At 42.7% G+C, this 15468-nt stretch overlaps 1 protein-coding gene across 5 annotated transcripts in view; it reads left to right on the top strand.

The window, feature by feature from the left end:
* LOC116975312 (mitogen-activated protein kinase kinase kinase 13-like) overlaps positions 1 to 15468 on the top strand; it is a 154137-nt gene that overhangs the window by 20052 nt on the left and 118617 nt on the right. For all 5 annotated transcript variants that reach the window (XM_033024255.1, XM_033024258.1, XM_033024257.1 and 2 more), the window contains exon 2: positions 14690 to 14855. The gene's annotated coding sequence lies outside the window, so the exon portion shown is untranslated. The remainder of the gene's footprint in view (positions 1 to 14689; positions 14856 to 15468) is intronic.

The raw sequence follows: 15468 nt of genomic DNA on the forward strand, positions 1-15468 counted from the left end.
TGGTTACCTTCATGTGCAGTTGCATCAGCCTGTGTTTTGAGCCAAAGTAAGTGGGCACCATGTGTCACCACCTGCTGAGATTTGGCCTATCTCCTGTGTTGTGAAGGGTGGGGGTGGCACCGCTGCCACGGATTGTGCCAGGCACCTGGACATTGCCGCACTACCTATCGTTTGTGGAAAAGTTCTATCAGACCAAGATCTTTGACCACAAACCCATCAAGCAGTGGCCAGTGCAACACATCCTACAGGCACTGCAAGGCAGCGACTCAATGGATCCTGTGGGGTGGTTCATGACCAGACTGCCCAGAATGCCTCATCGTCAGAACTGACCAGACCTGAAAAACCTGGATAGAGTGGATGTGGAGAGGATGTTTCCACTAGTGGGAGAGTCCTGGAACTGAGGCCTCAGAATAAAAGGATGAACCGTTAGAAAAAAGAGGAGGATTTATTTTAGTCAGTGGGTTTTGAATCTATGGAATTCATTGCCACAGAAGGTTGTGGAGGCCATGTCAATGGATATTTTTAAGGTGGATATTGATGGGGATAAGGCAGGAGACTGGGGTTGAGAGAGAAAGATAGATCAGCCATGATTGAATGATGGAGTAGAAGTGATGGGCCGAATGGCCAGTCAACACCAAGATCTGGCTAGGCTGGCAGTAAGAGGCACTCTCTGTTAGATCCTTCCTGTACTGTCGGAATCTCATTGCCCTTGAGATAGCTGCTATGGCGAGGAGACGGGTTGCCCACCTCCTTGCAAACTGGATTTGCTGTGGATCTGGCAAAAGATGCATTAAGACATTCGCATTAAAAAATGCATTTTGTTTTTTTAAATAATGAATAAAGCTATTTTTTTTTAATTTTTAAAAGGCCAGGTTTTGCGCAGCTGGGTACATGTGTCGGGGAAAGAGCTCGACCATTTGCCCAACACAGAGTCCACAGAGTCTGTTCACCCTGAGCATGTGAGCCCCCTTCACGCACAGCTGCGGACACATCTTTCTGTTCACTCATCCGTTGTCCAGCTTTTCCCAACTCTCCATCTGCTGCTGTGTAATTAATACACACTGTGCTGTGTAAACACCAGGTCTCGTCGCAACCATTGGACGGCACGGCTTGTGTTCCAGGGGCCCTTTGTTTATTGCTCGGCACTTGGAACTGCTGTCAATCGTGTGAGAGAGGTAGAGGCGCGGCTCTCGTTTCAGGGGAGCACCCCACACAGTTTAGCTCCAAAATACAATGTTGATTGTTACCATTCGCAAACAAACTTCCGGGCTCAAAAAAATACAATTTTGACAGTGAGTGTCACACTCAGACAGAGAATAGACACAAAATGCTGGAGTAACTCAGTGGGACAGGCAGCATCTCTGGAGAGGAGGAATGGGTGACGTTTCGGGTTGAGACCCTTCTTCAGTCTAGTAGGGGAAAAGGGAAAAACGAGAGATATAGACGATGATGTAGAGAGATAAAGAACAATGAATGAAAGATATGCAAAAAAGTGACGATCATAAAGGAAGCAGGCCATTGTTAGCTGTTTTAAGGATAAGGGGGAAATCTTTTAGGACCGAGATGAGAAAAACATTTTTCACACAGAGAGTGGTGAATCTCTGGAATTCTCTACCACAGAAGGTAGTTGAGGCCAGTTCATTGGCTATATTTAAGAGGGATTTAGATGTGGCTAAAGGGATCAGGGGGTATGGAGAGAAGGCAGGTACAGGATACTGAGTTGGATGATCAGCCATGATCATATTGAATGGCAGTGCAGGCTCGAAGGGCCGAATGGCCTACTCCTGCACCTATTTTTCTATGTTTCTATGTTTGTTGGGTGAAAATGAGAAGCTGGGTGGGTGAGGGACACAGAGAGGGAATACCGGGCTGAAGTTAGAGAAATCACCAGTGCTTGTTATTTATATATATTTATATTTATATTTATATTTATATATATATATATATATATATTTATATTTATATTTATATATATATTTATATATATATATATATATATATATATATATATATAGTGAGGGAAAGAGAGATTGAGAGAGAAATTACTGTACCGTTGGTCGCCTTGAAGCGAGTGATGAACAGATTACTTGCAGCTTCAAAGGTCAATTGGATATAACAACAACAAAATAACCAGTAAGTTATTGGTTATTCTAAGTAAACCAGAGCGTGGTAGTGCAAAAAACAATGTTTGTAGAGCAACTGTAATGGTCAGATAGACCACCAAAGCAGGCCCTTCGGCCCACCTTGTCCTGGCTGATCAAGTTGGCATTCTGGGCTAGTCCCGTTTGCCTGTATTTGGTCCATACCTCTCCAAACCCTTCTTACTCGTATCTGTCCAAATGTATTTGGAAAATAGTATAGAGTCCGTTGTGGTATGATGTTGAGGTAGGGTTATAGGTAGTGTTGTGGTTAGGGTTGTGCAGGGTGGATTAAGAACCTGATGGTTGATGGGGGAAAAAGCCTGGAGGTAATGGTTCTCGGGTTCCTGCACCTTCTTCCTGATGGTAACAGTGAGAAGAGAGTGTGCTGGTGAAGGTTTTTTATGATATTAGCTCCCTATTTGAGGCAGCACCTCCTGTAGATCTCTTTGGTGGGGAGGTCAGTACCAGTGATGGACTAGGCAGTGTCCGCCACTTTCTGGTGGCACCTTCGTTCTTGAGGTTTTGACTTTCTGAACCAGGCAGTACTGCAACCGGTCATACTCCCCACCATTCACCATACAAGGTTCGATAGAGTATTCAGCAACATGCCAAATCTCTTCAAACTTCTGAGGAAGTAAAGATGATCGTGAGCTTTCTACTGGATTTGAACTCTGGACGTTTTGTTTCAGTGTCAAACTTGCTGACATTTGGTTCTTTACTTCCTGACCTCTCACTGAATCCAACTCTGATATAAATTCTATCTGCACAATTAGATTCTATCCCTATTTTCAACAACATATCGCTTAGTTACACACAGTACTCTCAGATCCTGCTTTCCACTCATGTAAGGTTGATGTTCTGGCTTGACTAAGATCAGGAACACATTAGTTTTGCTTGAAACTGTTCCTTTGATCAGGGTCATGAAGATGTTGCAATTCAACTGCTTTTATTCAACTCTATGTGTCAAGTCTGGCTGAACAAGTCACAATCGCTTATTCATGAGGTGTCTGTGGATGTGTGCCTATGGCAATGTGTGGAGTCATTTTGTACTTCAGCAAGAAATTGAGCAAAGGTGTTTTCTCCTGAAACCCGAATATGGAACTCTTGGTCCTCGGAAGTTTCTCTGAATATTTTGGCTGGCCTGTGGGAAGCCAGATGAGGTGCAGGAACAAAAGCACGTTTGATACTGTTCTGTTTCATAAAGATTATGAACAGAGGACATAAAAACAGGCGCATTTGTCAAAAACAAATAAACCAGGTCAGACCTAAAGAAACTTTGCCTCATCTGTGGTACATTGGGAACATGAACCCACGTTTTCCACATCATCCACCTGAGTGATTATTGTTCAGAACTATGCAAAAGTACATGTGTAGGAAGGAACTGCAGATACTGGTTTAAACTGAAGATAGACACAAAATGCTGGAGTAACTCAGCGGGACAGGCAGCATCTCTGGAGAGAAGGAATGAGTGACGTTTCGGGTCGAGACCCTTCTTTAGTCTGAAGAAGGGTCTCGACTCGAAACGTCACCCATTCCTTCTTACAAAAGTACATGTTCTGTGTGACAAGGTCCAGTACACCTTTACTATTCCAGCAAAGGAGTCTCTGAGGGCTTGTTCCTCTAACTTTAGCAAATACTGCACTTGTTTACAATGATTGCAGGTTATTGACCACACAAGGCCAGGGAATAGAGCTTCTTCCAATTGTTTTAATTACAGTTGCTATAATTGTGTGTTCAGTATGGAGTGCCACCAGAGTTTTTTCTCCTAAAGTGGTAGTTTTTACTGCTCTCATGACCATACTTGATACAGCCCTGCTCGCATGACAACTCATTGTGTTGACTGGGGAACAGTTTCAGTTCCTCAGTTGTACTCTGGTCATATTCAAGTTCAAGTTCAAGTTCAAGTTAGTTTATTGTCATGTGTCCCTGTGTAGGACAATGAAATTCTTGCTTTGCTTAAGCACACAGAAAATAGTAGGCATTTACTACAAAACAGATAAATGTGTCCATATACCATGATATAAATATATACACACATGAATAAATAAACTGATAGTGCAAATAACAGAAAGTGGTTGGTAATAATCAGAGTTTTGTCCGAGCCAGGTTTAATAGTCTGATGGCTGAGGGGAAGTAACTATTCCTGAACCTGGTTGTTGCAGTCTTCAGGCTCCTGTACCTTCTACCTGAAGGTAGCAGGGAGATGAGTGTGTGGCCAGGATGGTGTGGGTCTTTGATGATACTGCCAGCCTTTTTGAGGCAGCGACTGCGATAAATCCCCTCGATGGAAGGAAGGTCAGAGCCGATGATGGACTGGGCAGTGTTTACAACTTTTTGTAGTCTTTTCCTTTCCAGGGCGCTCAAATTGCCGAACCAAGCCACGATGCAACCGGTCAGCATGCTCTCGACTGTGCACCTGTAGAAGTTAGAGAGAGTCTTCCTTGACAATCCGACTCTCCGTAATCTTCTCAGGAAGTAGAGGCGCTGATGTGCTTTTTTGATGATTGCATTAGTGTTCTCGGACCAGGAAAGATCTTCAGAGATGTGCACGCCCAGGAATTTGAAGCTCTTGACCCTTTCAACCATCGACCCGTTGATATAAATGGGGCTGTGGGTCCCCCTCCTACTCCTTCCAAAGTCCACAATCAGTTCCTTGGTTTTGCTGGTGTTGAGGGCCAGGTTATTGCGCTGGCACCATATGGACAGTTGCTCGATCTCTCTTCTGTACTCTGACTCATCCCCATCAGTGATACGCCCCACAATAGTGGTGTCGTCAGCGAACTTGATGATGGAGTTCGCACTGTGGTTCGCTACGCAGTCATGGGTATAGAGTGAGTACAGCAGGGGGCTGAGCACGCAGCCTTGAGGTGCTCCCGTGCTGATTGTTATTGAGGCTGACACATTTCCACCAATTCTCTCCATTCACTCAATGTTCGCAGGCCCTTTTCAACACGGTCTCTTTCTGAGTTTTATCTGTGATTTCAATCACAATCAGTATTTGTTGTTTCTACCACATTATCATGACGAACATCTGAGTATTTGTGCTGTGGTCACGATAGAACATCTGCAGTGCTGTTCTGCATGCCATTCCCATTGTGCAAAACACAAAGTGCTGGAGGAACTAAGCGGGTCAGGCAGCATCTGGGGAAGGAATGGACAGGTGACGTTTTGTGTTGAGATTCCTCAGACTCGATTCCCTCCACTGACACAGCCTGACCCTCTGGTTTCCTCCAGCACTTTGTGTTTTGGTCAAGGTTCCAGCATCTACAGCTTATTGTGTTCTCCCACAGTGAACTATCTATGGTACTGATATAGGAGGATAGCAAAGGTTTAGAGAGATTTGTGCCAAACACAAGCTTAGTTGGGGCAGGTACACAAAATTGCTGGGGAAACTCAGCAGGTGCAGCAGCATCTATGGAGCGAAGGAAATAGGCGACGTTTCGGGCCGAAACCCTTCTTCAGACTGGGCACTTTGGTTGGCATGTATGAGTTGGGCCGAAGGGCCTGCTTCTGTGCTATGAATGCCCATCATTAAATCCTTGCATATTGCTGATTTGTGTTATCATGAGAAATGCCTTATGATCTATCGCCGGAGTGAAGAGTAGTAAGAACTGATGGAAGTTCTCAATTCCAGGGGCTTTTTCCCCCTCAATATATGCACCATTGCTTCTTGCGAGAGCATGAAAAGTGAGAGGGGTGGTTTCCTCTTGCCCATCATCTATCACATGGCTCATCAATGAACCTGCAACATAACTTAACTCGTTACATGCTAACATCAACCTACACCTAGTATAGTAGTGAACAAGGAGAGGCTGCACCATTTCTCAGAACACCCTTAGCTCTGCTATATTTTCTTCACTGGTTATAGGCTATGGACATCAGCGTTTAAAGCAAGGTATGCTATTTTTATCATAAGGACGTGCTTTACTTCATGCTCATCCAATCACATGCACACTTCCTCTCACACTTCTACACTAGCGACAATTAATTGATCATCCTGGTTATACAAGCAATCTACTCCTTGCGAGGCCTTACCAACTGTGGCCGGGGAAATTTTGGGTGCAGTTGTCAACTCCAGGGATAAGTTCTTGAAAGAGTAGTGTCCTGCAAGAGTAGTTTCAGTTTATTTTAGTTTATTTTGGTTGTGTATGTGGGGGGGGAGAAGCATGTTTTTGGTCTCTTTCTTCGGGGGATGCGACCTTTTCTTGTCGTATCCCCCCTCTCCGTCAGCACGGAGCTGGCGGCCTCCAACTGGGACCGACTTCGAGGCTCCGGCGTCAGAGCCAGGACTTACCAATGCGAGGCTGGCCGAGTTCGGGGCTGTGGTTGCGGCGGCGGCGGCGGCGACCCGACTTCGGAGGCTCGGCCGCGGGCCCAGTGGACGACATCGTCGGGAGCTTGCAGGTCCAAGGTTGGTGACCTGTTTTTCGGAGCTCCCGCAACAACAGCTGCGTCCGCTGGACTGGAGGGCGGCAGCTTCGTACGCCCCGGGCCGCGGAGTTTGAACCGGCCCGTTCACGGAGCTCGGATTCAGCCGCGGGACTTACCATCACCCGGCGGGGTCGCAACATCGGAAGCCTGGATCGCCTCAACGCAGAGGGAGAACAAGGAGGGAAGAGACAAGAGACTGTGGTGGATGTTAAATCTGTGTTTATTGTGTGTTTTGTTATTTTATTCTATGTTATGACTGCAGGGCACGAAACAATAAAGGATACTTGACTTGACTTACTTTACTCTGGTTTATTCATGGTCAGGAACTGGTGAGCAGATTCAGCTGTGTTCAGGCACGAGGAAGATCTGACTTTGTGAATTTATTTCATCCTTTCTGTTGTCATTTGGAAGTGTCACTGAAGCTCGTTGTAGTTTGTCCTAGTCTTGGAAAATGACCGTACCTTTGGCAAGTGAAATACATGGCTGTTTGAAACTGACTACAAGTTGAAGCAATGGCCATTGAAACTGTAGCGACAGACTGCATCAATCTCACCTGTATTCTTTGGTCGTGGCTGCAAATGTGTGATTGTAGATAGCAGCTTTATTGGAGAGTAATCCTGTTTGATAGTACACACCCTAATGTTATGGATGCCTTCTAATGATGTGTTCTATAAACCCAATCAATGATATGTTTAATAATGTCTTGGAAATCTTGTCATGTAGGCAGCAGAGTGGTGCAGCTGATACAGATTCTATTGTTTCAGAGATCCAGTTTCTATCCTAATCTCCAATACTGAGTGCGCATGTTTTCCCTGTGACCACGTGGATTTCCCCTAGGTACACTGGTTGTTCCTTCTCCCACCTCAAATGCATGGAGGTTGATAGATTAAATAGTCACTATAAATTGCACCTTGTGTATAGGTGATTGGTGGGATCTGGGGGAGCTGATGGGAATGTGGGGAGAATATTTTTTTCCGTAGAATTGCTGTCAATAGATGAACGTTGGGCTGCAGGGCTTGTTTATGTGCTGTATAACTCCATAGCACTCTTTTATAGATGTTTAGAGACCACATAATGATGTATTCCTTTATAGAATGTGAACCAATCTGCGTTCAACGATGCCATCTACAAAATTTGTACTGGCTGGTTAGAAATATTTAAATTAAATTACTGGTGATGCGTCCAAAATCAGAAGGAAATTGGTTGGATTGCTATCAAAATTACGTTGAAATCATGGTGATGATCTGTTCAAGAGTAGAGTGAACTCCTGGTGATGATATGTGATAGAATAAATTCCTGGTGTTATGTTGTATAACAAAATAAATGCAATGATTTTCTATATTCCCCAATAGAATGAATTCCTTGTGACAATGTGTTTTGCAATAGAGTGAAATGCTGGTCATGTTATGTTCTATCATAGGTCACGATGTGTTCTGGAGAAAGGAGCATTTAATAATATATAGATGAGCAGTTAGGCAGAGGATATGGGGTGGCTCTGCTGGCAAGGAATGATCTACAATCCTTGTGGGTAGAGTTAAGAAACTGCAAGGATAAAAAACAAAACAGATGGGAGCTATATACAGGCCATGTGTTGGCAGTGGATGAGAAAGTGGGACAACACAGAATTAGTGTGAATGGGTGATCGATGGTCTTCATGGACTCAGTGGGCCGAATGGCCTATTTCCATGCTGTATCACTAAACTAAAGTAAATAATCCTGGTGATGTGTTGTACAAAACAACATTTTGGATGATTATTCCATAATGGAATTAAATCTTGGCGACAATGTGCTCTGCAATAGACCAAAATCCTGGAGGTGTGTTTTATAATAGATTGAAAACAAAATAATGGCAATAAAATGAAATCCTGGTGATGTTGTGTTCTAGAATAGAATTAAATACTGCTGGTTATATGTTCTATAATCAAGTGAAGTCATTTTGATGTGCCTTATAACAGAATGAAATAATAATAATAATAATAATATCTTTTATTGTCATTGCACATCAGTGCAACGAGATTTAGTATGCAGCTTCCAACTGATGTAAAGAAAAGTAAAATAAATAAATAAGCTGTGTGACGTGACCATCCAAGGGAGACAGTCCAGGGGGGATGGGGGGCACTCAGCAGGGCCGGTTCAGAGCCGCTATAGCTCTGGGAATAAAGCTGTTTCTGAGTCTGGAGGTTCAGGCGTAGAAGGCCTTGTAACGTCTGCCGGAAGGAAGTAGTTCGAACCAGATCTTAGAGCGGAGCAAGATAAGTCACTCCTGCGAAATACAATGGGCTGACGTGTAGTACGCTATGGAGGGGATCCTGGGCATTTTTCCCCGCCCATTTTAGTAACCGGAGCCTACCTGACCCGACCCGACTCGCAGTGTAATCAATGTTGCGGGGCAACAGTTTGTGTGTGTGATATAGGGTTAGATTCATAATTCTGTCAGTTCATACTTCTTGTCAAGAATAAAATTTGACTCTGGTAATTGTCTTTTTTAATGTTTTTGAAATCATTTCTTTTTAAATGGCTCATAAGCAGTGTTTGAGTTGATTTTGTAGTAACCGGAACCTACCCGACCCGACCCGACTCGCAGGGTAATTGACATTGCGGGGGAAGTTTTTGTGCGTGATATAGGGTTAGATTCATAATTCTGTTAGTTCATAATTCTGTTAATTCTTGTTAAAGAATAAAATGTTTATAAACACACATACGTGAATGTGATATAAATGTATGTAATCATATAACACACACAATTATATTTCTTCTGATTTTTATATCCAATAATGAACTTTATTTCAGACTAGACAAGGGACATTAAATAAGAAACATTGTAAACCCCCCCCCCGGCACTCCCCCGCCTCCACCCACCCATCGTGGCGGAACAAGATGGCGGAGGCTGGTTGCTAAAATGGGTCCTATAATCACCCATGAATCTGCCCATGACCGTACTACACGTTTGCGTGAGAGTAACCCATCTTGCTCTGCTCTAAGATCTTTGGTTCGAACAGTCCGTTACAAGGGTGTGAGGAGTCTTTATGGATGCTGACAGCCTTCCTGAGGCACCGTGTGTGGTAGATGCCCTCCAAGGCTGGTAGCTGTGTCCCAATAATCCTCTGCGCTCTGTGGACGACGCGCTGAAGAGCTCTCCTCTCCGCCTCCGTGCAGCTGAGATACCACACAGAGATGCCATACATTAATATGCTCTCTGTGGTGCAGCGGTAGAACGTTGTCAGCAGCTGTTGGGGCAGACCAGTCTTTTTTAATGTCCTCAGGAAGAACAGTCGTTGCTGTGCCTTCTTGACCAGCGCAGCGGTGCTGGTGGACCATGTGAGGTCCTCTGAAATGTGAGTGCCCAGAAACTTAAAGTTGGACACTCTCTCCACACTTTCCCCGTATATGGAGACTGGGGCGTATTCTCCATTATGGGACCTCCTGAAGTCAATAATCAGCTCCTTGGTCTTGGAGGTGTTTAGTGACAAGTTGTTACATGCGCACCAGTCCGCCAGGTTCTGCATCTCCGCTCTGTATTTTGTTTCATCACCGTTGGTGATCAGCCCAATCACTGTTGTGTCGTCTGCAAACTTCACGATGGTGTTGGTGTTGAATGCAGGAACACAGTCGTGAGTGAAGAGGGAGTAGAGCATGGGGCTTAGTACACAGCCCTGTGGTGTGCCGGTGCTCAGGATGATAGTGGAGGACAGGTGCGGGCCCAGTCTCACTGCCTGCGGTCGCTCCGTCAGAAAGTTCAGGATCCAATCGCATATCGGCGAGCTGAGGCCTAGCTGGTGGAGTTTGGTGGTGAGCTTGGTGGGGATGACTGTATTGAATGCAGAGCTATAGTCAATGAAGAGCATCCTCACGTACGTGCCCTGTCTGTCCAGGTGAGTCAGGACAGTGTGAAGAGCCAGAGAGATGGCATCCTCTGTTGATCTATTTGCCCTGTATGCAAATTGATGAGAGTCCAGTGAGGCAGGGATGCTGGATTTGATGTGGGAGAGGACCAGCCTTTCCAAGCACTTCATTGGGATTGGAGTTAGGGCAACCAGGCGGTAGTCATTCAGGTTGATGACTTTAGACTTTTTCGGCACCGGCACTATGGTGGCTGTTTTCAGGCACTTGGGGACCGTTGCCAGAGATAGAGATAGATTGAAGAATCTCGTGAATACCTCCGCCAGTTGTACAGCACAGTCCTTGCTGATGATGGTGTGTTCTGGAACAGAATGAGTCACCAGAGACAACACGGGTTAGAACAAAATTAGATTGTGATAATTGTGTGTGCCAGAATAAAACAAAATACTGATGTAGATAAGCCTTACAATAGAATAAATTGGAGGTGATAATGCACTATATTGTTGTATGAAACCCAGCACAGGAATTGCTCAGTCCCAAAATGAATTTCTGTGGATGATTTATTCTACAATAGATCAAAGTCATGGTGATGAGGTGCACTAGAATAGAATGAAATAAAGTTAATAACATGGTTAATAATAGATTTAAATCTTGGTGTTGATGTGGTCTACGATAGATCAACATTATGGAGATGGTGCATTCTACAATAGATTGAAATCCTGGTTATGTGTGTTTTATAATAGAATGAAATCCTGACGTTGCCGTGTTCTAGAATAGGAGACACGGGCGGCAGTGTGTTCTAGAACTGAATACCACCACAGCGGTATTATGTTCCAGGAAACAACAAATTCCTGCTGTTAATGTGTAATAACCACTATTATTAATAGTGACATTCTGGCATTTATGCATACAATAATAGATGGAAATACTGGTGTTGACGTGTTCTACAGCAGATTGAAATCCTGGGGATGATGTGTTCTAAAATAGAATGTGATATTGGCAACAATGTGTTTGAGAACTGAATGTCATTCACCATACAAAGGAATCATGGTGAAGATGATTTCTATCATCGAGTGAATGCTGGTGATGACATCTCCTGCAACACAATGAATTCCTGGTGAAGATGTGCTCTATACTAGTTTGAAACCTGATGAGGATGTGTTCAGTATCAAGATGAAATCCCAGAAATAAGGTGTTCTCGAATAGAAGAAAATGCTGGTGATTATATGTTTCCTCACAAAGCAAAATTGTGATGGTCTGTATTCAAATGAGGCTCTTTGGATGATGTAATATAATTGAATAAAATGTGACCATGATGTGTTGTGCAGTAGAGTGGGATGCAGGTGACAATGTGTTCGGGAATCGAAAGATATTCTGGTGCTGGTGTCTCGTATAACAGAATGAAATCCTGGTGATTATTTGTACTGCAATAGTGTGCAATGATGTGCCGATCAAAGAAATCTTGGTGGGGAAGGGATGCATTCAGTGATAGAATTAAATAGTGGTGATAATGTGTTCAAAAATAGATAGTCATCCTGGTGAAGATGTGTTCTATAATAAAATGAAATACTGGCTTTAATGTGTTCTATATTAGGATATCTTGATGGGATGTGTCCGATAATAGAATGAATTCCTGGAGATCATGTGTTCTGTAATATAACAAATTTCTGGTGATGATATATTCTACCATGGAATGAAATCCTGATGAAGATATGTTCTCTAATAGAATTAAATCTTGTTCTTGTGTTTTGAAATACAATGAAATGGCCTAATGAAGTCCAGTAATAGATATAAATTCTCGTAATGGCGTTTTCTATCATAGAATAAAACCCTGAGTGCAACGTTTTCTATAATAGAATGGAATCCGAGTGATATGTTCTATAATTGAAGTAAATTGTGGTTATGTGTTTTACAACAAAATTAATTCCTGGTGATGGGCTAATACATATTAGAATTAAATCCTGGTGATAGCACCTTCTGTAATGAAATTATATTCTTGTCACTTATGTTTCATTATAGATATACAGTGCCCTCCATAATGTTTGGGACAAAGACCCATCATTTATTTATTTGCCTCTGTACTCCACAATTTGAGATTTGTAATAGAAAAAATCAGATGTGGTTAAAGTGCACATTGTCAGATTTTATTAAAGGGTATTTTTTATACATTTTGGTTTCACCATGTAGAAATTACAGCTGTGTTTATACATAGTCCCCCATTTCAGGGCACCATAATGTTTGGGACACATGGCTTCACAGGTGTTTGTAATTGCTCAGGAGTGTTTAATTGCCTCCTTAATGCAGGTATAAGAGAATTCTCAGCACATCTTCCAGTTTTTCCATCACCTTTGGAAACTTTTATTGCTGTTTATCAACACGAGGACCAAAGTTGTGCCAATGAAAGTCAAAGAAGTCATTATGAGACTGAGAAACAAGAATAAAACTGTTAGAGACAACAGCCAAACCTTGGGCTTACCAAAATCAACTGTTTGGAACATCATTAAGAAGAAAGAGAGCACTGGTGAGCTTACTAATCGCAAAGTGACTGGCAGGCCAAGGAAGACCTCCACAGCTGATGACGGAAGAATTCGCTCTATAATAAAGAAAAATCCCCAAACACCTGTCCGACAGATCAGAAACACTCTTCAGGAGTCGGGTGTGGATTTGTCAATGACCACTGTCTGCAGAAGACTTCATGAACAGAAATACAGAGGCTACACTGCAAGATGCAAACCACTGGTTAGCTGCAAAAATAGGATGGCCGGGATACAGTTTGCCAAGAAGTACTTAAAAGAGCAACCAGGGTTCTGGAAAAAGGTCTTGTGGACAGATGAGACGACGATTAACTTATATAAGAGTGTTGGCAAGAGCAAAGTATGGAGGAGGGAAGGAACTGCCCAAGATATAAAGCATATCACCTCATCTGTGAAACACAGTGGCGGGGGTGTTATGGCCTGGGCATGTATGGCTGCTGAAGGGACTGGCTCACTTATCTTCATTGATGATACAACTGCTGATGGTAGTGGCGTAATGAATTCTGAAGTGTATAGACACATCCTATCTGCTCAAGTTCAAACAAATGCCTCAAAAATCATTGACCAGCTGTTCATTCTACAGCAACACAATGATCCCAAACATACTTCTAAAGCAACAAAGGAGTTTTTCAAACCTAAAAAATTATAAATTCTTTAGTGGCCAAGTCAATCACCTGATCTGAACCCAATTGAGCATGCCTTTTATATGCTGAAGAGAAAACTGAAGGGGACTAGCCCCCAAAACAAGCATAAGCTAATGATGGCTGCAATACAGGCCTGGCAGAGCATCACCAGAGAAGACACCCAGCAACTGGTGATGTCCATGAATCGCAGACTTCAAGCAGTCATTGCATGCAAAGTATATGCAACAAATTAGTAAACATGACTACTTTGCTGTGTTCAAAACATTATGGTGCTCTGAAATGGAGGTGACTATGTATAAACACTGCTGTAATTTCTACATGGTGAAACCAAAATGTATAAAATTGACTTTTATTCAAATCTGACAATGTGCACTTTAACCACATTTGATTTATTTCTATTACAAATCTCAAATTATGGAGTACAGAGCCAAATAAATAAATGATGGGTCTTTGTTCCAAACATTATGGAGGGCACTCTATATCTAGATGCTGGTGATGTGATTCTCGGTTATTATTTATTTCAGGTCATGAAATCTTGATTTTTCTTTTAATTGACATCCCAGGATTCTTTTTTTCATTAGGATAAAATGGTTCCCATGGTTTCTTCTATAATGGGATGAAATCCTTGAATGGATGTATACCAATCTGTTTGGCCCACTAATGTGAGATTTTTACTATTATAGAATGCTTTGAATGTTTCCTCTAATATTATTAAACATTGTTAATGTTAAATATTGTTTCTCTATTCATTCTCTAATTGGCAAGCATATAATCAGCTGTTGAGAGTGTTTTATTTTTAGTATACACTAGACCAAGTGCAGACCCGTTGGGTCTGTTCCCGCAACGCGCGGTTGCAAGGGGAAGGGGCGGCCTGAGGCGTCACACACACACTAACCAACCTCTCACACACACACACACACACTAACACTAACCACCCCACACACACACACACACACACACACACACACACACACACACACACACACACACACACACACAGTTTTAATATTATATAGATAGATAGATGATCCAATGATCATGCATCCTATAACTACTTGATACTCTTGCTATAATAATATATATGATTGTTTATCAACAGGACAATACCTTATGGCAATACATTCTTTAATAACATTCTCTTGCGGATGATGTTTGCTGTCGTCTTTTGGACATCTGGGGATGATGCACCCTGCTGCATCACGGACCACTTGTGAATTTGTGCTCGATAATCGTACAGACCTCTGGTGGGAATGTATTCTACAAAGGTAGGAACCAGGCTTTATGATCCAATCTTGTACCTTTAAAGACCAACCGAAGACGTTTAGGTGATGCACCCATAACAGTATTTGTGTTGAGGTTCTGCAACAGAATGGCTCCCCCTTGATGGTGCCTTTCATAATTGTATGGACTAGGTCTGTACAATTTAGCATAATGTAACTAAGCAAATGACCGACAATTTTAATCCCATTGTTAAACAATAATAGTAAAAGTAATACTTTCAATAATCTAATGCAACATACGGTAGGACTATAAGACAATGGAGCAGAAGTAGGTCATTCGGCCATCAATTCTACTCCACCATTCAGTCAAGGCTGATCTATATTTCCCTCTCAATCCTATTCTCCTGTCTTCTCCCCGTAATCTTTGACGCCCTTACTAATCAAGAAACTATCAATCTCCACTTTAAAAATTATCCAATGTCTTGGCCTCCACAGCCACCAGCGGCAATGAATTACACAGATTCACCACCCTCTGGCTAAAGAGATTCCTCCTCATCTCCGTTGTAAAGATACATCATTTTATTCTAAGGCTGTGCCCTCTGGTTCAAGACTCCCATTTCAGCAATAATCCTTTCCATGTCCACTCTATCTAGGCCTT

The sequence above is a fragment of the Amblyraja radiata genome, chromosome 7, assembly GCF_010909765.2.
Source record: "Amblyraja radiata isolate CabotCenter1 chromosome 7, sAmbRad1.1.pri, whole genome shotgun sequence".
In the NCBI taxonomy this organism is placed as follows: Eukaryota; Metazoa; Chordata; class Chondrichthyes; order Rajiformes; family Rajidae; genus Amblyraja; species Amblyraja radiata.